The following is a 24,149-nucleotide window of genomic DNA, read 5'->3' on the forward strand; positions in this document are numbered from 1 at the left end:
AGGAAGGAAGGAAGGAAGGAAGGAAGGAAGGAAGGAAGGAAGGAAGGAAGGAAGGAAGGAAGGAAGGAAGGGAGGGATTGCTTTACACATCTGGTATATGGCCATCCTGAAAGAAAGCATCCATCAAGATTTTAATTATGACTACATTTTCAGGGGGACCACTGAAAATCATTCTGGAGTTTCTTCTTTTTGCTAGTGTTGTGGCCAGAGATAACTATTTTAGGTTGATGAATTGGTCCTGTGAATTAATGAATAAGCAAATGAATAAATACATGAAAGAAAAAGTATTTATTAAGTGCTTACCATAGTCAAGCCCATTTCTTTCTGCATTCTCTCCTGAATAGTCAGACCCATCCAAAATGAAAAAAATATGGACCTATAGATGCTCCCCTTGCAGCAGTCTGGGGTTGGGGGGTGAGGGTGAGATATATGGACCTATTTGCAAATTTCTATGGGCAAAGTCATACGAATGTCCCTAGGAGGCATTTTTTTGTTGTCTCTGGACTATCCTGACATATACCTAGTACATTTATAATAATAATAGCCCACATTTTATAGCATCTTCATAGGCTGAAATAAGCACTCTCTTTCAGTTTGGGTCTTTGTAAAGTTCACAGTGCTTTAAACATGGTAGATACTTAATAAATGTTTACTGAATTCTGGGTCCAGGGGAAGAAGTGTGACGGTACCTAGTGTAGACTGAAGGAGATATTGAATAATCAATTGGCCTTTGTCCAGCAGGTAGTGAAGTATGGTGGGAAGGAGAATGACTCTGTGATGAAAGGATCTGGGTTTGAATTTTGGCACTGACACTTAATGCCTAAGACAATCACTATGATGTAGGGGGTAGAATTCTGAACTTCAAATCAGGAAGACCCAGGTTCAAGTCCTACTAGAAATACAAGTCAAGTGACCCTAGTCAAGCCACTTAAGCTTTTATGACTTTAGTTCCCTATCTGTAAAATGTAGAGATAGACTTGATGCCTCCCCCTTAGTTCCCTTCCAGCTCTCAGTGTAAGATCCAATCATCCTGTGACCTTGAACAAGTTATATAATCACTCTAGGCTTTAGTTTGTTATATTTGAAAGGAGGTGATTGGATGAGATGATCATTAAAGGTACCATCCAGCCCCAGATTTATAATCCTTTGATTCTATCTGGATAGCTATGCCCGTTACTAGTGTCAATCACAATCCAGTCCTCAGACCCAAAGGATTCCCTCCATGTTTCATGAACTATTATGGCTGAAAAATTCACATCCCATCGACCCAATTCTGATAATACATCTCTCTTTACCAAGCTAAATTGGTCCCCGGACAACTGGCACACAGCCTATCTCCTATGCCCTGCTCAGAGCCCTTTTCACTTGAATGGACCCCATGAGGTCGATTTCTACTGGCAGAGTCTTCGAGAGTCCAGGGTTACCCCTCCATTCTAAGTTGCTGATGTAAAGATTGAAATATTGAAAATAAAGAATGTTTTTAAAGGTCACATTGAAACATTCTATCCACAGGAAGTTTTGTAAGACTTTTAAAAGTTGATGGACTCATACATGCAGTCTAAAGATTTAAATGTCATACCTTAATACCATCCTTTATCATTTGATTCCACAATACATTTACCGTCTTCATTCATATAGATTTTAAACAATAATATTTTCTGTATAAAGATTATTTTCTTAGCTCCTAGCCCTCAGAGATTTTTATTTTGTAGTATATTCAATAACATATCAACGTAATATTGAAATGAACATCTGTATATCAGGATTATTTTTAAGTATTTAAAGATACAACCAGTAATACTTAAAAAACAAACCCTAAATGTGCTATTTTTTAAATTGTGGAGTTTATATCCTCTCCTTTTGGACTTCTCAAGTTTCAAATTTGAGAAGTGACTGACCCATAGATACACATAGAGTAATGCTGAGAACTGAGGCTCAAATCCAGCTTTTCATACACCAACCCCAGTGGTTCTTTTTAGGATGTCACAGTTTTTGGGAGGCAGCCACAAAGCAATACTTCCTAGCCCAGCTTAAGGAGAAATGGGACTCCTGCCCCTGGATATTGCAATGTTGTTTACCTTTATGATTAGAATGAGGTGAGTAAATTCAAAAGGAGAAATAGAGTGGGTCTTGCCTTTATGATATTGTTAAGTTCCTTTAATATTCCCAAATTTGTCTCTAAAATAAAAGTCCAGGTTTTTAATTATGGTATTCTTCATAAGTTGTGTATCTGAAAATGATAGAATTTCATCTCAGTTCCCAAGAATAGAAATTAATTGCCATCTAGAGGAGAATAGAAAGTTGCATGATGGCTATAAATGGACTACAACTAACACAATGGACTGAATCTAGATTCAGGAAGACCTGCCTGAGTTCAAATCCAGCCTCAGATACTTTCTAGCTGTGTGACTATAAGTAAGTCACTTAACTTCTGTTTGCCTCAATTTCCTCATCTATAAAATAGGGGACATAATGGCATCTATCTCTAAGAGTTATTGTGAGGATCAAATCAGAAAATATTAGTAAAGTACCTTGCAAATCTTAAAGTCTATATTAATGTTAGCTATTATTATTATTATTATTGGTTAGCAGTAATATTCTTTCCACAATTACATGTAGAAACAATTTTTTTTATTTTTTTAATTTTTTTTTTATTTTAAACCTTTAACTTCTGTGTATTGACTTATAGGTGGAAGAGTGGTAAGGGTAGGCAATGGGGGTCAAGTGACTTGCCCAGGGTCACACAGCTGGGAAGTGTCTGAGGCCGGATTTGAACCTAGGACCTCCCGTCTCTAGGCCTGGCTCTCAATCCACTGAGCTACCCAGCTGCCCAGAAACAATTTTTAACATTCATTTTCATGTTGAATGAACTCCCTCATTCCCCTTATTTACCCCTCTCTGAAACAGTAAGCAATTTGATATAGGTTATACTTGTGCTATCATGTAGTACACATTTCCATATTCATCATATTGTATAAAAAGACATATATCACATGCAAGAAAAAACTCATGAAGGAAATAAAGTCTGTATTTAGGCTCCATTAGTTCTTTCTCTGGTGATGGTTAGGATTTTTCGTCACTGAGCCCTTTGGAGTTGGCTTGGATCATTGAAGTGCTTGGAATAACTAAATCATTCACAGTTGATCAGACTATAACATTGTTGTTACTGTACAATGTTCTCATGATTTTGATCACTGAACTTTACATCATTTCATATAAATCTTTTCAGGTTTTTCTGAAATCATCCTATCCATAATTACTTATCATTGGCTATTATTATTAAGATATAAACAAAAAATTACACAGGAGAAAAGGAGTAAGGGATATCATCAAAGAAATATATGAATGAAAAAGATGGGGTGGACATGTGGCTAAAATGAGCAAACCTCACTCTGTTATTTTTTAAATGTCAAGAGAAAATGATAAAGACCCTTAGTATGTAGGTGGACCCAACCATGTCAAACTTGTGGAAATATATGGTTAACAGTCCCACAATGTGGTAGATTATTATAGATTTCAATCTCCATTGTTGGAAGGGATACTACATTGATAAAGTCATAGACCCATTTTTGTAGCTGAATGAATAAATACACCTGTGTGAGCCTCAACCACTTGAACTGGTGCTCTCTCTCTCTCTCCCTCTCTCCCTCCCCTCCCTCCCTCCCTTCTTCCCTCCTTCCTCATTACTTCAATTCCTTAGCCTCATACCACTCATAGCCACCCGATTTCACTTTCCATACTTGGCAACCAGATCCAGTGCCTCTGAGTGGTTTGGTTTGCTTGTCCTTCTCTATGGGTTCTTCAGGCTAACCATCTATCTTTAAATCTCTTTTATTTCCACTACAACTGGAATTTTCCTTTTGGTTCCATGGCCCACTATCATTTATCAGCAGTGGGTGGGACCAGAGAATTGGAAAGCTGGGAGGGAAAAACCCCAATGCATTCATTGTTTCCAGAGGGATGATTTAGGGAGGTAAAAGACTTCAGTTCCGACAAAATGGCATAATAAAAAGAGGGTTGGATTTGGAATTAGAAACTCATTTCTCTCTTCTGTATGACTTTGGATGATAATGACGATAATAGAAGCTTGCGTTTATATATAATTTTAAAGGTCGAATTTATTTTAATAGATTATTGCATTTGAAGTCACTTCTCTAGGACTTGGTTTTCTGATATATAAAATAAAAAGAGTAATGGCTAGATCAATCCATTAATGAGCATTTGCTAAATGGCTACTATGTGTTAGGCCTGGTGAAAGGAACTAGAGATATGAAGAAAGGAAGGAAGGATGGATGGATGAATCCCTGCCCTTGAAGAGCTTATAATTCTATTGCAGAAAATAACCTGTAATACATATTGCTGTATTTGCATATTTCTACTTTTTTGTAATGGGTTCGTTTAAGTGAACATTTTTGTATTGATTTCCAGCTGGAGTGTACCCTTCTCTTTAAAAAAAATAAATTTTATTAAAAAGAAAAACTCAAGAAAATAATTATTTACAAGAAACACAAAGCAGACAGAAGGTAACCTTGTAGGGGACAACACTAACAGCTGAGTCCAAAAATGGTCTCTTGTAAGTAGTAGAAATCAAAGACTGCAAAAACCAGAGGTGAGGAAGGAGAACATTCCAAGCATGGGGGGGGGGGGGACAGATCATGCAAAGTCATATTGTTAGGAGATCAAACACATTTTCTATAAGGAGCAGTAAGTTGGCCACCATGGCTAGAAAGTAGAGTATATGAAAAAGAGTAATGTATAAGAAGATTGGATGAGATTTAAATGCCAAACAGAGGATTTGACCTTTGCCCATTGGAACATGGTCTGATTTTTATTTCAGGAAAATCAGTGGTAGGATTCTAATAGGCAAGAGGGGAGTAGGGAGAACAGTCTAAATAAGGGGAGCAGCATAAGGACAGAATCCCCCTCTCCTTTCTTCCCTCCTTCCTCACTACTTCAATTCCTTCAGCTCATACCTCTCTGTCTCTCTGTCTGTCTCTCTCTGTCTCTGTCTCTGTCTCTGTCTCTCTCCCTCTCTCTCTGTGTCTCTCTGTCTCTCTCTCTTTCTCTTTATCTCTGTCTCTCTGTCTCTCTGTCTGTCTCTGGAACTGGCTTAGCTAAAAAGCACTTCTGGAGCACATATTGTTTTCCTAACTATAATAAGCATCAATGGAGATGCAAAAGGAATACAACAATCATGCTTGTCTCCCAATAGCTTGGGTGAAGCAGTAAAAGGCAATATGGAATAATGACAAAAAAGTCTGCTTCAAAGCCAGATAGACAAGTATTTAAGCTATCTGCTAACCGTGTTGCTCTAGGATTGAGCATTTTAGACCACTGATGTCAAAATCAAATACAGACAAGGCTACTCCATCTTACAAAAAGATCTCTGAGGGCTACTTGTTGACTTGGAAAGCCACATATTATTTGTGTTCTACTCTATTTTCATTTATGTTGTTAAAATTTTCCCAAATACATTTTAATCTGACTCAGGAGTGTTGTGGATCCCATACAGCTCTCAGGCCATGTTTTTGACATTTTTACTTTAAGTAACTCCCATAAGTTACATAGAAGGTGCCAACCTGAATTGGTAGAGGGATTATCCTCATCCAGAAATTCTTAATACTATTGGAATTGCAGTTCCAATACATATTTTCTGTGCCTAAGTATAGCAGCATCATAACATCCATCCTCCATCATGGTTCAGTGAAAAAAGAATGGGTTTTAGAAAATGAAGATCTGGATGTATGTTCTTCTTTTGTCACTCTGAAACTGTGTGACTAGAGACAAATCACTTCATTTCTCTAGCCTTCAGTTTTGTCTCTATTAAGTGGGTTGATTGGACTAAATGGCCCCTAAGGACCTTCAAGTTCTAGATACCTACGATCCTTTAGTGGGAAATGATGAAACACTCAAGTCAATAGGAAGGATATCAGAGGAAGGGGGGAAACAAAATGGGCTGAAATGGTCAGGGAAAGCGTTTTGGAAGATGTGGGCATAAAGTTGGACCTTAAGGAATAACTGGGATTTGGCAAGGCCAAAGGTGGCATCAAGGGTGTTGCAAAAGAAAACAGCTTAACCAAGAAAGAGTAGCTGCAATTTCAAGTGTTGGGGAGTAGTAGAAAATAGGATTCACAGAATGAGGGACAAATCGACGAGGGCCTGGAAAACCATGCAGAGGGCTTTGATCATCATCCTAGAAAAACTTTTCTACTTTTTCATGAAGTAGACTTTTGCACTGATATCCAGCTGGAGCATGTCCTATTTTTAAAAAGTATTTAAGAAAAACACAAAAACATTATTGATACATTTTCTTTTTATATAGCTTAAATTTCTCTCTGTATAACTCCTCCCCCTGCCTCCTTCCTAATGAACTATCTCCTGTAACAGTGATGGGCGAACTACTGCCCAGGGGCCAGATGTGGCCCCCTGAAATGTTCTATCCGGCGGCGTGACATTATTCCTAATCTGACAAATACAATGAGTAGGATACAATACAATGAAACTTCAAGAGTTACCTTTTACCTGTCAGAGACTGACAGATAAGCATTTCCTTTCTTTGGCCCCCTCTTTAAAGTTTGCCCATCACTCTCCTATAACAAAGACATTAAAAAAAGAAAAATAGAAGAAGAAAATAGCAAAACCTATTACTACATTGAAGAAAATCTGACAATATATACTTATGTGCCCACCACCTCTGAAAAGCAGTCAGGAGAGGTGACTTTTCCTTTCTTTCCTTTAGGGTCAAATGTGACATTCCCTCCTCTCAACTCCCATTTGGGTCAAAATCAAGAGTGACACACAATGTACTTAGCATAGATTCTCATCACTCCTGTGATGGTTCTCTTGCCTTGGCCCAGTCTTCCTCTGTGATATAAAGAATGATTGCCTGATGACAAGAGATTTTATATTGTCACTCTCTTCCCCTCTGGCTACCAGAAAAACATGTGTCAGACAAGAAAAAGAGGTAATATACTACCGTGAAGCGAGAATGGGACTTGGACCATGGCAGACCCAGTTTCAAATCCTGACTCAGTTATTTAACATTGGAAAGTCTTTATGTCTCTGGGTATCTATAAAATGAGGACATTGGATCAGGTGGCCTCTAAGATCTCCTCCAGTCCTAAATCTAGGATCTTGTGAAAATACCTAGCCATATTACCTTGACAGAGCCCAGTAGTTGGAGCACTCAGAGTCTTGCCCTTCCCTTCCATGCTCCAAAGAACACCAGTGAGGTGAAACTAGAGGTTCTGGGTGTGAGTCCAATTCAAAGGAGGATTCATGAGCTGCCAAAAAGCCATCATGAGAATTAAGCCTTAAATATTCCAAGCGTAGTTCCTGTCTGGAAGTCTCTCTCTTGGAGAGGAGCAGAGTTTTTAATAGAGGACTATTTGCCAGCAGCTGCTTGCTGGCTGTTGCATGAGCCAAATAGAGTCAGGAGACTTTCTTGTTCGGAAGATAGGCTCCTGGTTCCTGCCTCATCTTCTCATTTCTTATTGCCCCTGGGTGCTGCAGTTCGAGGGGGTGGGGAATCCCTGGAGCTCTCCAGCTGAAATAGGAAGTTCATTTTCAAATTATGCTTGTATCTCAAGGGGAATCATATGTCTGATAGTTGTCAGAGAGTCGAGGAAGGAGACACATAAAATGTGGGGGCTATGGAGTGTCCTCGAACCAGTCAGAAGGCTGTTTCAGAGCAAAGAAAAAAAAATAACATGTCATTATTGGCACAGAATATTCTGCATCTATCTTGTGTGTGTGTGTTTGTGTGTGTAGGCGTGAGAAGAGGACTTCTGTGTGACATGACATTAATTGTCATTCAGCTCTTATCTACCCTTGCAGGGGCTAGATCTAAGGATGGAAATGTAGTGATTGTTAATACCAGTGGAATTGATTTTACTCTCTCTTCTTCCTACCACCTCTTCTCTCTCTCCGTTTTCCATCCTCCTGTCTCCTTGGCCAACCCGATTAGTGTAATAAAATCTTGGTGGGCAATATTTAAGCATTCTTACCAAAAGCCCAAAATGAAGACTTCTATTTTGGGGTTCCATTGGAATTGAGGAAGGACCTCAATTTCCCAGAGATATAATCTAGTTTAATAAAGCCCAGAATTTCAGACAAGAATAAGACTAATCTTTACCTTTGGGAAATAATGGTCATATTCTCTCAGACACATTTCTCTCTCCTTCTGTGCCTTTGTCCCTCTTTCCATCACCTTACTCTCTCCCTCTGGGGGCAGTCGCTATTTATATGTATAACATTTATGCCTTTCAACCAGTCATTTCTAACTCATGGGTAAATAAATCCCCACAAATACATATTGGTCTATATGTATCTGTATCTATAAACCATATATTTATATATACACCCATATCTGTGCATACACACTTGCATATAACTGACACTTACATGATTCTCTGAACATTTGTAAAGGGTCACTTTACATCATTATCTCATATGATCCTTTACTAGCCAATAAAGCAATAGGAGATTTAGTAATAACTGTGGCATTTATTAAAAAAGAATACCTGGCACCTATTCCAGTATAACAATGGTAAAAACAACTCAGCTTTCCCTCATTGTCAGCTGCTTGACCTCATCAGTCTCAGTTAGGCTATGGAAGTTTATTTAAAAGGGCTACCCTCCCCCCAAATGAGTAGTTCTTGGCCAAATTCTGTAATGAGAGGGGATCAGCACACACTATAGCCCTGATGGTCCCCAATGGAGATAAGTTGTGTCTGTTGGATTAACAGAGAAGATTATGGAATAGACAGCTGAAGAGGATGAAGGAAGGAAGCCAACGAAAGTGAAAAAGAATGGAAAAAGAAAGAGAAGAAAGTGGTGCCTATATTAGCAAGTTGTGAGGGTGACTCATTGAATCAAGTGTTACCAGGTGAGTGTGTAGGTGGCTGAATCATCATTGAAAAGTCAGGAAGTTGGCAAGAGAGGTATAAGGATGAAACGGTAATCTCCCCAACTCTGAATAATAGAAAGTCTTTAAGGGTTGACAAAGCACTTTCCTCACATCAATCTATACTATGAGGCAAATGGTATATATAGTGTTAGCCCCACTTTGCAGATGGGGCTAATACTGAGGTTTAGAAAGGTAAGTGACTTGTCTATGGTCATATAGCTTGTGTCAGTCAGAATTTGGGGCTTCGTGGCTCTTTTCATTTAACCTTGACACCTCTGTAATAAATCAAGTAGGATCATGAATTTAAAACTGGAAGGGAACTCTGACATTCTAGATAAACTGTCTTATTTTACAGATAAGGAAAATGAGACCCAGAGAGGTTAAATTGTTGGCCCAAGTCATACGAGTAATAAATAACCATCAATGCTGGGATTTGAACCAAGACCCTCTGACTCCAAATTCATTGTTCTTTCCCATACTGTATAGCAGTGATTCCCAAAGTGGGAGCTACCGCCCCCTGGTGGGTGCTGCAGCAATCCAGGGAGGCGGTGATGGCTACACTTTTTTTGTATTACATTCTATTTTGAGTTCAATAGTTTCATAATTTCCAGGGGGGCACTAAGTAATATTTTTTTTCTGGAAAGAGGATGGTAGGCCAAAAAAGTTTGGGAACCACTGCCGTATAGATTGTCCTTCCTCAATTACTTTCAGCTTGTATAAATCACTTGCCTTACCACAATGCTATCCAGTCAATAAGTATTATCACCCCCATTTTATAATATGGAATCTAAGGTTAGAGAATTTGGGTGTTTTCCCCAAAGTCAACAGGTCAAAAGAGGAAAAGAGAAAGTTTTGTACACTTCTCTGAGGCTATCTCTTAGCCTGTCTTGCTATGGTTTAGAAGGGGCTAATTAATTTAGATTTTACATCCTCTGGGCAAAAATATTTCTTTAGGAAGAGTATATATTTAAGAAGGCAGGTTGATATAGTGAGAAAAAAGCACTGATTGAAAACAATCAAAGCTAGCTCTGAATGCTGACACTACTATTTAAAGTACTTTTGTGACCTTGGATAAGTCATTTCACTTAATATCTCACTGAAGTTCTGACTCCCCACCATACCTCAGCTGCCATATTACTATTGAAATTTGCTTATCTCCTGTGACCTTCTCACTGCTGGTCCCTGTGGTCCCCTTCTCCCACGGGTGAGGTGCTCTTGGGGCTTCCATTTTAAGGCAGGACCCAGGCCAGTGATGCTTCTTTCTCTTCCCAACTCTGCCTCTGATTGATTATCCAGACTTCCTTCTCCATCATGCTTTCACACATGTTCTATTTTTTCCAGCACAAAGTTTTCAGTTCCTTTTATATGTTTCCTTCCTTCACTAGAACATAAGCTTCTTGAGGGCAGGAACTATCTTTTATGTGTGTGCGTTTGTATCCCCAGCACATAGCATAGTGCCTGGCACAAACTACACACTTAAAATGCTTGTTGAATTTATACAACCTAGTGGAACTGATTGTCAGCTCTGGGAGGAGAGAAGGAAAAGAAAATGAACCATAGAGACATGGAAAAATATTTAAAAATAAATAAAGAAAATAAAACACTTGTTAAAAATCTCCCTTAGACTCAATATCTTTCATTGCAAGATATATGGAGCTGGACTAGATGGTGTCAAAGGTCTCTTCCACCTCTGGATTTATGATTCTATGATTTCTAAAGTACTAAATCAAAATCTATTAATGTACTAAAAAACCGAATATCATTGTGACCTATGAATATTCTTCATATACAGTATACCAGACAATAAAGAAAAATTCATAACCACCATAGATCAAGAAGCTAAAAATAAGTCGAAGTAATTACTTTGAGCACAGATATCTTTTTCCTCATGTTGGTTTGGTTATTAAATCTTTTGCATTCGCGTCATTTCTAGCCACCCTGGAGGCTACAGTTGAAGTGGCTGAGTCTATCCATGCTGGGGGATTCAATATCAGAGGCTGCAGCCCCTGCTTGCCTTGTTTGTGTCTCTGATGCTATAGCCTCTTCCTTCCTTTGAACCAGTTGAGTTCTTCAGATGTATCAGGATTAACCACTAAGGAAAGACCTAGAAGCAGACTTCTTAAAATGAATATGAGGATAGTCTGAATGAGCTATGTCCTCTGGAGCCATGCACCGAGTACTTGCTGGTCACTCTCAGCCTCCTACTTGGGCCTTCCAGGGCAATGGGTGAAGAAGATAAGTGTGTGAGCGATCCATCCTTCCAGCCAGCCAACCATCTATCCATCAATCCATTTATCTGTCCATCCATCCATTTATCCATCCACCCACCTAATTTTTCTTTAACCCAAGAGACCTGCACCACTGGACAGTAGCCCAATCCTTAGGCAGAAGAAGTTACAGCCCTGGTGAAAAGTGATACCTCTGAGCCTATAGTATATCCTAAGGGAGAAAGATGGAAATTGTTCAGTGGCTAAGTGGCTGGCCAAGGTCTTGGAAGGGCCTTCTTCAAATACAGATGCCTGTTTGGAATAGCTTGAAAGTCAAGCTGGCCAAAGGACTGAGGCTTGATTGGCAGCATCCTAGTGATGGGGAAAAAGGTCAGTCTTTGCCACTGATTCTAGCACCTATTTCCCAGGGTTATCTCAAGGATAAAAATTCAATAATATTTATAAAGCATTTTGCAAACTTCAAAGCACAGTACAAATGCTAGCTGTGATTTCCTATGAAATTTTGTACACATACTGTCCCTCATGAAACATCAGTATTCTCCTCCATAAAATGATGAACAATAAAATCCTTATCAACTCTGACTTTCACCTGTTCTGGGATACAGAGCACAGAACTCTCATTTGTAACATTGTTGGAATTTTTTTATAAGTTTTATCTCTAGCATGATAGCCTAGTGAGACATGGTAGATGTTTCTAGTGGTAGCTAACTTCTTATAGAGCAGAGTCAGAGAAAGAAGCAGGGCAGTGACAGAAGAAAAGAAATATGTTTTTATTGCCCCCACCTATCCAATGAACCTATGGTTAGGTAGGTGTTGCAGTCAGTGGATAGAATGCTGAGATTTGAGTCATGTCTATGAGTTTAAATCTGGCCTCAGACATTTACTAGCTGTGTAACCTTGGGCAAATCACTTAAGCTTGTTTACTCAGTTTCTTTATCTATAAACTGAGTCAGAAAAAGGAAATGGCAAACTACTTTAGTATCTTTGCCAAGAAAACCCTAATGAGGTCATGAAAAGTCAGACATGACTGAAATGACCCAATAGCAACTCAATGGACCTAATCCAAAAGGCTTCTTGGGCCCTTCAGAAATATTTTCATTTACTATGCCCAAAGAGCGCTAAAAGATTGCCTGCCCTTTGATCCAGCCATACCATTTCTGGGTTCATACCCCAAAGAGATCATAAGGAAAAAGACATGTACAAAAGTATTTATAGCCATGCTATTTTTGATGGCAAAACACTGGAAAATGAGGGTATGCCCTTCAATTGGGGAATGGCTGAACAAATTGTGGTATATGCTGGTGATGGAATACTATTGTGCTCAAAGGAATAATGAACTGGAGGAATTCCATGTGAACTGGAACGACCTCCAGGAATTGATGCAGAGTGAAAGGAGCAGAGCCAGAAGAACATTGTACACAGAGACTGATATACTATGGTAAAATCGAATGAAATGGACTTCTATACTAGCAGCAATGCAATGACCCAGGACAATTCCGAGGGATTTATGGAAAAGAACGCTACCCACATTCAGAGGATGTGAATCCACTCTACAGGAGTGGAAACACAGAAGAAAAACAATTGCTTGAACACACGAGTTGATGCAGACATGATTTGGAAAGTAAACTCTAAATGACCACCCCAGTGCAACTATCAATAATATAGAAATAGGTCTTGATTGATGACACATGAAGAAACAGTAGAAATGTGTGTCAGCTATGGTGGGGGGTGGTTTGGGGGTGAGAGAGTAAGAACATGAATCATGGAACCATGGAAAAAAATTTCTAAAAAATAAAATAAAATAAAATGCAGATATAAAAAAAGAAAAAGAAATATTTTCATTTAATATGTATTGTTAGATTCTGTCTCCCTCCATTTTGTTCATGTGTTTGGTAAACTAACTGCTCTGGAGATAATCAGTTGATGGTATTGAAGACACAGGATCACAATTAGCCATACAGAGTTGATGGCAAGCTAATTGTACTATTCAGCCAATAATCTAATGTTTGTAAGATAATAGAAAAACAATACAAAATTTGTTTTTATAAGCTGATAATATGGAAAGAAGCTCTAATTCTATAGTCTTGAAATAATGTAAACTATCTGCTCACCCAAAAAAGGAATATAGGAGTGGGCTAATATGATGGTGATCACTGGTCTCCTTTATAGAGTGTTTTCCCTACAACTCTCTTGTGAGATAAGAAGTTTATGTATTATTGTTTCCATTTCACAAATTAGGAAATAGAGACCAATATTATGGTTCCTACCAGGTCACAGGGTTAGTAAATGTCCAGGATTCAAATTTCAAATCTACTCTCTCCACCACCCCATAAATGCTGGTCAGTTATTCTCTGCTCTCACTCTCCAACATCCCTCTCACCCCCACCACCAGCTTCCTAGTCTCCTTAAGGGCATGGACTCTATTTTCTTTTAAATGCTTCTGTACCCTCAATCTCCTCTAAAATCTTAACACAGTCCCACATCAAGGAGACTAAGGTTCTTTTTCTTTTTTTTTTACACTTACTTCTGTCTTATAATTGATCATAGGGGCAACTAGGTGGCTCAGTGGATTGAGAGCCAGGCCTAGAGATAAGAGTCCAGGGTTCAAATCTGACCTCAGAAACTTCCTAGCTGTATGACCCTGGGCAAGTCACTGAATTCTCATTGCCTCACCTCTATCCTTCTTCTGTCTTGGAACCAATATACAGTTTTGATTCTGAGACTGATGGTAAGGGTTTAAAAAAAAAGAATCCTTACTGACAAACCTGGAGATCCTAGCTAAGTAATAGGAAACAAACAAACAAACCCCAGCCTGGCCAACAAACCCAACTAAGCAATAGGCCAACATATAATGGCTGCTATGATTGATGGTTGCCAATAACATTCAATCTTCTAATACTATAAGATTTCATGATTTCCCCACTCAGATGGGACTGAGTAGCCATCCACTGGCATCAGGCTCCTCCTTGCTGCTCCTCCCCCAACATGGGACCCCCCCCCCAGCGGGCTCCCCCTTACTCCCTCTTTCCTCCATTCCCCAACCCTGACGGGACTCCCTCTTCTCCTTCCCTCCATTAAAGCTTTGTTCTATTATCTAATTCTACTCTCATTGTCTCTTGTGTCTAATCACTGTCAGACTGACACATACTATTATGTGTGTGTCATATCTAAGGCAGGGGCAATTGGGTTTAATGACTTGCTCAGGGTCAGTAAGCTAGGAAGTTCCGTGGTTCAGATTTGAACCCAGAACCCTGTGCTACCTAGCTGGGTTCTTGAAGATTATGCCAATAACCTCTCTTCTCTTCTCCCTTCTTCCCTCTATTTTCCTAATTTCCCTTCCCTCCCTACTCTTCTCCTATGCTCCCTTCTTCTTCTCTCCCCTTCCTGTGGGTGATATTATTGCCCAGGCTTACACTTTGACACAGAGGGTCATCATGGGGTCCTCCTGCTATAAGGTTAGCTAAAGACATTGAGCTCTTTTTATGCTACCTTGCATATGTCTTTATATACTCAGCATGGCATAGTAGAGGCAAGATTACATAGCAGATTGATTCTGGATTTGTAACTAGGAAGTTCAAATCACTCCTCAGATATTTGCTAGCTGGGTGATCCCCGACAAATCACTTAATCTCTCTGTGCCTCAGTTTCCTCTTCTGTAAAATGAAGGGATTAGACTCACTGGTTTTTAAAGTCCCCTTCTAGGTCTAAATCTGTGATCCTGGGCACCAGGTGGAGAAGACCCTAAGAGACCCAGATCCCATTCTTTCAACTGTATTGATCCTTGCTCCTTTTTTCATATGCTAAGATTATGTTCTGAAGTCCTATTAGCTCAACTCCAGCTGGTTAGACTCCAGACCAATACAGAAACAGATGCATATTTATGGTATTATTACTCTGTAATGCTCCAAGAGCCACATGTGAAGATCTCCATTATTTTTTGAACACCCTAAAGCCACCTAAAGGCTCAGACTGAGAGATGAGTGGAGAAGCTTGGGCATTTTGTTCAAGTCACCCCCTGAGTCTGGCATGGCCCTGCCTTCTCAGTTCTATCCATCTCTTCTTCCTCCAGTTGTGACCAGGAGCATTTTTTTATTTCTTTGGTAGATTTGGACAACAGAAGCATTTGAATGACATTCTAACATGTAAATGGTAGAGCCTGCGGAACAAGGATATAGCAATAGACTCTGTCTCAGAGAAGACATATGGGTCACTAGCAACCAGACGGAGGGAGCAGTACATTAGCAATATACTGTATGCAAATCCCCTGGCTTGGAAAGAACTGAATAGCTGTGTAACCCTCATGGAGCATCCTGGCTGTACCCAAAAGAAGCAGCTACAGAGAATTGGCCAGCCTTGTGTTCTGCAGAAAAAAAAAATAGAAAGACACACAGACCCTGTCACAGGATATAAAGGCAAAATCCTCTGATGAAATTGAACATCTGCTTATTAATTGGGCTTTCGGGTTTGTTTTTCACATTGCTGATTGATTTTTGAGCCTCAGAAGAGCATTTTTGTTCTACAGGTAATTAACTGCTTCTTCTAGAAAATTAATTTGGGAAGGAAAAGAGGGAATTTAGAGAATAAAGATCCATTGTCCTTACTTAGCACCTGCTCATGGTGTCCAGAAGCACTGACCCTTTCCAGACCACTTCTCATTGGGAGAGATAAATGTAAAAAGCAGTCTATACTTCCAGTAGGAACCAGGGCACTTTGTACTAATTTGGGACACAGAGAATGGAAATGAAGTTCTTTCAAATGAAAATTTTATTATGAAGACAGTGGCATTTCTGCCATGAATGTGGCATGGTCCAAATGCCTTGGGTTGTTTCTTTCCTTTCTCCCATATCCATTGTACTTACCAGCTACCATCTTCCTCAGAAGTGTTTTTAAGAGGGAAAGAACATGAAACGTGTAACTATGGGAAAATATTCAAAATAAAATTTTTTTTAAAAGAAGTGCTTTTTTTTAATTTGGGGGGGAGAACCTTAATAAAGATATTTTATTTTATCAATTACGTGTAATTACAAATTTCCACATAAGTTTTCTGAAGTTAAGATGATCCAAAATGTCTCCTTCCCTCCCATCCCTCCCCCTTCCTGGAGCTGGCAAGCAATTTGATCTGGGTTATGCATGTATTATCATGCAAAACATATTTCCTTGTTGTTCATTTTTGTAAGAGAATAATTACACAAAACCAAAATGCCAAAATAAAGACCCAGAATAGACTAAAGTGAAAAATGTATTCTTTGATCTGCATTCCAACTCCAACAGTTTTTTCTCTGGAGATGGTTAGTATTCTTTGTCATAAGAATGTTGAATTGTCGTATTGCTGAGAGTAGCTAAGTCTTTTACAGTCGATCATGGTACAATATTGCTGTTACTGTGTACAATGTTCTCCTGGTTCTGCTCATTTCATTCTGCATCAGTTTATGTAGGTCCTTCCAGTTCTTTCTTAAATTATCCTGTTTGTCATTCCTTTCAGCACGATAGTATCCCATCACTAACATATACTATAATTTCTTTAGCCATCCCCCAATTGATAGACATCCCCTCAATTAAAAAGTAGTATCTTTGAAGTCCCTTGAATACCTCAATAGGTTTGATTACATTCACCAAATACTTATCAAACATCTGCTAGATACAAAACATTATGGATATGAAGACCAAAAATCCTCTCTATCCTCAAGGAGCTTATATTCTATTGAGGATAAGGGAAGGAGAGAATAACATGTTCATAGATAAGTAGACACAAAATAAGTAGAAAGTAATTTCAGCAATGGGGTGGGATAATCAGGAAAAACCACTTGAGGCAACATTTGAGTCTTGGTGGGGTAAAGGTGAGGAAGGAGAGCTTTCCAAAGAGAAGTGGAATGCTACACATGAAACAAAAAAGCAAAGTAGCCTAGTTTAGATGGAAAATACAATGTGTAAAAGGGTTGTAATATATTATATGCCTGGAAAAATTGATGTTCTTTGAGTGGCAATGATGCACTTAGATATGTGCTAAGCATTGGAGGGGATATAAGGAAATATAAGGCACAGCCCCTATCCTCAAAGTGCTTGCAATCTAGCTGGAGAGAAAAGACACACCCAAGAAAAGATACATAACAATATTAACATGTAACAGTATGATATAACAGTATAACAATACACAATGCAGTGTAGGCGAAGAGCCCCAGGAATAAAACTGATAAAATGATAAAATCCCTGTAGGTTGAAGTGTTAATGGAAGGGGGAAGAAGATTGAAGAGGAGTTGACCTAAGCCTTAAAAAAATGGATAGATGGTTCTGAAGGGAAGACTTTCTAAGTGGGAGAAATTATTCCAGGAGGCAAGAATATGGAAGACAAGTTTTTTTTTAAACCCTTACCTTCCATCTTGGAGTCAATACTGTGTATTGGCTCCAAGGCAGAAGAGTGGTAAGGGTAGGCAATGGGGGTCAAGTGACTTGCCCAGGGTCACACAGCTGGGAAGTGTCTGAGGCTGGATTTGAACCTAGGACCTCCTGTCTCCAGGCCTGACTCTCAATCCACTGAGCTACCCAGCTCCCCCCAGAAGACAAGTTTTTCAAGGGAAAGTGAATAGATTCATCTGGTCAATAGCTGTTCATATTAGAGAAAAGTAGGAGATTTACCTAAAAAGGTAGGTGGGAGACAAGTGCAGGGCTTTGAATGCTAGGTTAAGGAGTTTTCATATTCATCCCATAGATAGTTGAATATATACATATTTATACATATATATATATGTGTGTGTGTGTGTGTGTGTGTGTGTGTGTGTGTGTCTGTGTGTGTTGTCAACTGAGTAAAATGGTTATCCAATAAAGAGAAGTCCTAATCAAGTCAAAAGAAGCAAGAGATTTCTTATTAAAAGGTAAACTATTGGCATGCATGCCAGAGCAGACAAAATACTGAGTACAGTCGTGCTCAGGGGCTTTGGGGGAAGCAAAAACAATTTATGTTCACAGACCATGGGGTGGGGGGCAGGTTGAGGGAGGAAAGAGGAAAGATGGAAACTGAGGAGGAGTTCTAGATGAAGAATGGGCAGTCTCTTTCAGGAACAGGTGAAACACAGAAACAGGATGTTCCAGGATGTTTGCTGTGACAATTGACAACAAGCCTGGTTTCAGCCGGCTTTGGCTGCTTCAGGTAGAATTTATGATGGACAGCTCAGTAAGGTCAGCCAGCAAACACCATGAGAACATGGAGGTATCTGGGAGCAAGCAAGACTTCTGGCTCACTGCAGGCTCCTGATTGACTCTTTACTACATCCTTGTGTCCAGTGCATCTGTATGGCAAGGTAGCTCATGAAAAACAGACATATTAGTGACAGTATGTATATATACATCATATTCTTTCATAAACAGTATTTTTGTGGTTTGTGTGTGTGTGTGTGTGTGTGTGTGTGTGTGTTTAGTTATCCAGTTAATATGGTACAGTAGAGGAGGCTAGATTCGAAGTTTAAAAAATCTAAGGTCAAAGCCCAGGTTTGTCTGGAACTGTGTATGTGAGTATGTGGGTCTATGCACACGTGTAGACATATATGTATATATACACACATTGATATATACATATATATAATGTAATACCTATGTGTGAATACATATATGTATGTGTAAATATATAGACATTTAGATAGACAAACAAAATAGATATTCTCAGGAAAGACCTAGGTATACCTTAGAGATCTTCTCATTCTTGTGGCTTGTAGCTCCTATCCCAGAAGTTAGGAAAATATATATTCATGGCATCCCTACAGCCCCAATACCTTCCCCAATATACTGAGGCCCACTGCAGGCAAGCATTTCACAATATTTCAGACCAGTTTTATAAAAGGCAGAGAAATAAAACAGATGCTTGATTGAGCAATCATTACTCCCACTCCCATAGACACTGGAAAATCCCTAGTCATTTATAGTTCTGAATATAAGGGCTCCTTTGTCAGAGGCTCCACACTCTGATTCCAGTCTGGTTCTATGGCTCTTTGTCACTTGACAGTGAGAGGGTAGCTGTGGTGGCAGGTAAGTATTGCTCATTCTTTCTCTTCCCCTTTTCAACGTCCTGTCAATTTCCATTGCATTATAGCACACAGTCCGCCATTTTCTCAGGTCAGTCCATCAAATCTCTTTTCCACAGCTCTCCTACCAGTGGAAAAAAAACTAAACATCAGCAAAGCAATAAACCCTTGCCGTGTCCTTTTTTATTCTTTCCAGGTGCCCATATTTTCTTATTATTACTATCTTGAAATATTAAGGGCTTCAGAGGTTTATAAATCTTGAGTTAGAAGGCATCTAGGAGCCATCTATTCCAACTCCCTTAAATAACAGATAAGGAATTTGAGGCCCAGGGAATTTAAATGATTTGCCCATTATCATATGGATAGTTAGTAACATAGCTAGGATTCAAACCTAGATTCCTTCTTTGACCTCAAATCTCTACCCTTTCTACTGTACTCTGTTAAGTTGAATACTTCTCCCCATCCCCCCCAAATCAAACAATCCACTTGGAGTCAGAAGCACAGACATAGGAGCATTAGATGCAAGGTACAAAGAGGAAAATTTAGGTTTACATAAGGACAAACTCCATCTACTACTTCTCTTGTATAGAGCTAGGCAGGCAGCTTTTAATAATTTTCATTGCATTCAATTGAACTAATCAAGTACTTGGCTTATGAATCACATTTATGACACATAATAGCATATGCAAATGTGTCTTTATCAGGTTGCCTGATCTGGCAATCTCTTATCATTTTTTTAGGAATGATGGGGCCACCACAGGCTCCAGAAGAGATTTTGGATTTCTCAATTCTCTTAATCAGATCCTAATTTAAAATGTTTTATTTTTGTTAAGAACCAGAAGATATATTAGAGATCATCTAAATCCAGGCTCCCTACTTTTAGATGAAGATATTGAGACCCAAGAGGTAAAACCAACATTTTTTAGCTAGAATTAGTTTTAGCTAGAACTAGAACCTTGGTCTCCTCAGTATAGTGCTGTTTCTACTCCCCAGCTTTTCAGGCTAGAAGTCGTACCAAATGGAAAGGTAGAAGCAGGGGAAGGAGGAAACCTTAAAGTACCCTTATTAAAAGATTGCTTTTTCCTTGGCTTGGTCATTCCTAAAAGAGGATGGACAGCTCTGTGGTACAAGACAGACTGTGGACTGCCCCCACTAAAGCTACAGAGTTCCCCTGAAAATGAGATTAAGGATAAGCAGCAACATCTGCCCTCGGTCATGGGGGCTGGTCCTAAAAATGCATAACACATGGTTTGGGCCATGCCACGACAAAGCACAATTTCCCAAAGAACATCACATTGAGCTAGCAGTGACCAAGGAGGAATTGCTCAAAAACAGGCAGCATTTCAGTGGCAGAGTTCCAGTATGACATCTGTAGCCCCTTTGGGACTATGAGATTGGGGGCATTTTCTTGCTAAAAAGCCATCCGTGAAATATATTTGACAGCTCAGTCCATACATACATATGTATTCATTGGCCAGTCCCAACATATATGCATATAAATTAGAAGTCATTGAGTTACCTCGGAAGCACTGAAAATGATGTTTTGATTTGGCATTTGTGTATTAAATTAGTACTTCTTTTTTTTTTAATCCTTATCTTTCATTTTGGAATCAATGCTGTGTTTTGGTTCCAAGGCAGAAGAGTGGTAAGGGCTAGGTAATGGGGGTTAAGTGACTTGTCCAGGGTCACACAGCTGGGAAGTGGCTGAGGTCAGATTTGAAGCTAGGACCTCCTGTCTCTAGGCCTGGCTCTCAATACCCTGAGCTACCCAGCTGCCCCCTAAATTAATATTTCTATTCCCCTCAAAAGAACTATTAAGGACTGTTTCATGGCATATCTGTATTTTAAAAATTGGATTTCACTCTATGTAAGAATAATGCCCAGTCTTGGCCATTAATTAGGAAATTCATCTCTTTCCTTTCCTTGGAGAAATGGAGCATTATAAGAGCAGAATATTCTACCCACTGTCATATATGTTTACTGTGTCAGTTTTGCTTAGTTATTTTTCTTTGTTTTAAGGAAAAATTCCCTGGAGGAGAGATATCTAGAAACTATTGTAATATAAAATAGATGTGAGATAATTAGGTAGCTCAGTGGATAGAGAATCAGGTCTGGAGTCTGGAGGACCTAGGTTCAAATCTGCCCTCAGACACCTCCTCCCTGTGTGAGCCCCAACTGCCTAGCCCATACTGCTTTTTTGCCTGGAACCATAGTATCAGTTCTAAGACAGAAGGTAAAGGGTTTTGAATAAATATATAACATGTATGTCTATGTATGTTCTCTCTCTATGTGTATATGACAAGATATGGTTATTATCTTACTAGTACATGCATATTATATTAATGGGGCAGTATGTTAGAATGGATAGGAACCAGCTTTGGAGTCAAGAAGACTTGACTCAAGTCCCGCCTCTGACAGAGATGCTGGCCACGTAGATGTGGGCAAATCCTTTAATCTCTGTGCCCTGAAACAATTCTCCAAAATATAAATTGCAGAGCAGGTGACCCTCTGCTTGGATAGAGGGAGTTTCCGCATCAGAAGTTCTCCATGTCGATGACATCCTGGTACTGACTGAAATGCACACATGCACAAATATTTCAGATCATCCTATTCAATTTTATCTTGCAGTTATATATTGGCTCTCTGGTCCCCCCCTTTTTTAAAAAGAAGTCTCCAAGCTCTTTCCCCTCTGAGATCCAAGGAGAATCCATATTAGCCCTTTTCTTCCCTGCATAACCATGGAGTTTTCAAATATTTAAAATAAAAAGTCAAACTCTCTGAAAGCCAAAGTTGAAGATTGACCTAACTGTTTCATATTGGTGGAGGTCTTTATTTTGTCTTCTTATACTTGATTAACTTGACACTACTGGGCATCAGACACGGATATTTAATGATAGGATAGTTTGTGTTTTAGAGAGAAAATTTCAAAGAGAGTAAAACCTTGATTTACCAAAATGCTTGGGGCACAGGATGTCGTGGTTAACAGAATTTTCTGGTCAATTCAAGCATAAGCACAAAGCTTATTTCAACTATTGTTGCTCTGAATCTTCCCCAAATCTCAGACTATTATTCTGCCTTAGTATATTATACTAGAAGGGAATCTCCTCCAAAGCACTGACTTTAATTCCTGGTATTATCCTTGGCACCTAGCTTAATACCTTGCATATAGAAGATATTAAATAAACTCTTTTAAAATTTAATTTAACTGAATCTTTTTTTTATTATCTCAGAAGCATTGGACATCAGTTGTTTTTATACCAATTAGGTGAAAAAGATACATATGAAATGGGGATAAAGGTATATCATACCCCAAATATCTTTTGAAAGTTCCCTTTTTTAAAATGAAATTATCGGCTGATTTATCCTAAAAGTATAGGGTAAAAGTCTTTTCACTGAGAGTTCCATGTATCTAGGCTCCTCCTTACTTCAGCTTTCACTGAATGTCTCATTTTTTCAGCCATGTAGACACAGACCTTAATTCAAATTTCCCAGTCTCCACTGCTTAGTTTCTGGCTTAAAATGAAGCTGATTCCAATTTGGCTCAGAAACTTGTGAACAGGAGGAATCCCTGCCTTTGAACCAGACAGGTCTTTGCCTGGATGGCTAAGGCTTCATGTAGTCTCCCTGTACCCCTTGGAAACTTCTCATGACTGATTACTCTATCATCTCCTGCTTCCCCAACGAGGATGTGTTTCCTCCACCTGGACAAGTAGAGCAGGGACATTCCTAAGGTTGCCTTTTCTAGTTCAGAAGCTTTTCTTTTCCAGATGGCTGGGTTTTACCACTTGGCTGGGCACTCAGCTATTCCATGCATCTTGGCCACGTAGTTAGAATCAGAGATTAATTTTCTGCCCTTCACCTTTCTGCTGCCCATCAGGCTCTACTTTGAATCCAAAGCTTCCAGAACCATTTGAAATTAACACTCTTTTTGCTCCTGATCTAATTCAGTGACAGTATCACCCCATAATGGGCAGTGGAAAGATGGGCAGTATACTTACCACGTTATGTTTTGGGTCAGATAAGTGAAAGGATTGTTTGTAACTTAGATTTTTCCATTGTCACATGGTCATGGTAGCAAATGATAGAAGGAAGAGAAAACAAAAAATTTTCCATGCCTTTTTATATTGGAGTCAGCCTGATCTACTGTAGTAATATATGTGTGGTACTAATTTCTATGTACCCCAAAGCAAAATGTACCATAAATTTAAAATGACCCATCACACAATTTGCTTATAACAGCATGCTTGAAAATTGCACGAAAGTCATCCCTTTGGAAAACAAAAACAAAATCTGGACAATTAAAAAGAGAACTCATCCTTGGATGAGCTGGCAAACATTCTTCCTGTTAATGATGCTTATCCCCCTCCATTTGACAAACACTAACTTCCTCTCTCCCTGCCCCACCTTTGCCCCTCCTTTTATTTGAAGTAGAACAGGAATTAATATGGTTATCTTCTTAAATAACAAATGCCTCGGTTCAAGCATCAGCCTAGTAATGGCAAAACAACATTTTATTTGGAGGTTACTGTCATACAATACCACTGTTCTAGGAAAGATCATATGTATTACTGCTGGTGATACAGTTTAAAAAAAAACCCATCAAACAGAAGATCCACCAAAATGATAAGATATTGTTTCTTTTTGAGGATTCCTCTGCTACAGGCTGATGAGTATGTTAGAGCTGTCAGGCTGGGAGATTTTGAGAATCGGGTGTGCACTCAGGACTAGAGCCATTGGAGAGAGGTACCTAAAATGGAATGGGAGCAGGACTTGGAATTCAGATACCAGACATAGGTCAGAAGTCCAAGAATCAGAATTAGGGCAATGGGAAGGAGAAAGTCCCTCTGTTTGACTCAGAACCTTGGGAATGTGGACGAAGATGCAGAAATATCTACAGTTAGGGATAAATATGCAGGTAGGTTCTTATTGTAAAAAAAAAACCCACTTATCAGTTACATTGTTTATGAGCCATCTATAACTCACCACCCTCCTTCATCTTCC

This window comes from Gracilinanus agilis, chromosome 6 (genome assembly GCF_016433145.1).
Source record: "Gracilinanus agilis isolate LMUSP501 chromosome 6, AgileGrace, whole genome shotgun sequence".
In the NCBI taxonomy this organism is placed as follows: Eukaryota; Metazoa; Chordata; class Mammalia; order Didelphimorphia; family Didelphidae; genus Gracilinanus; species Gracilinanus agilis.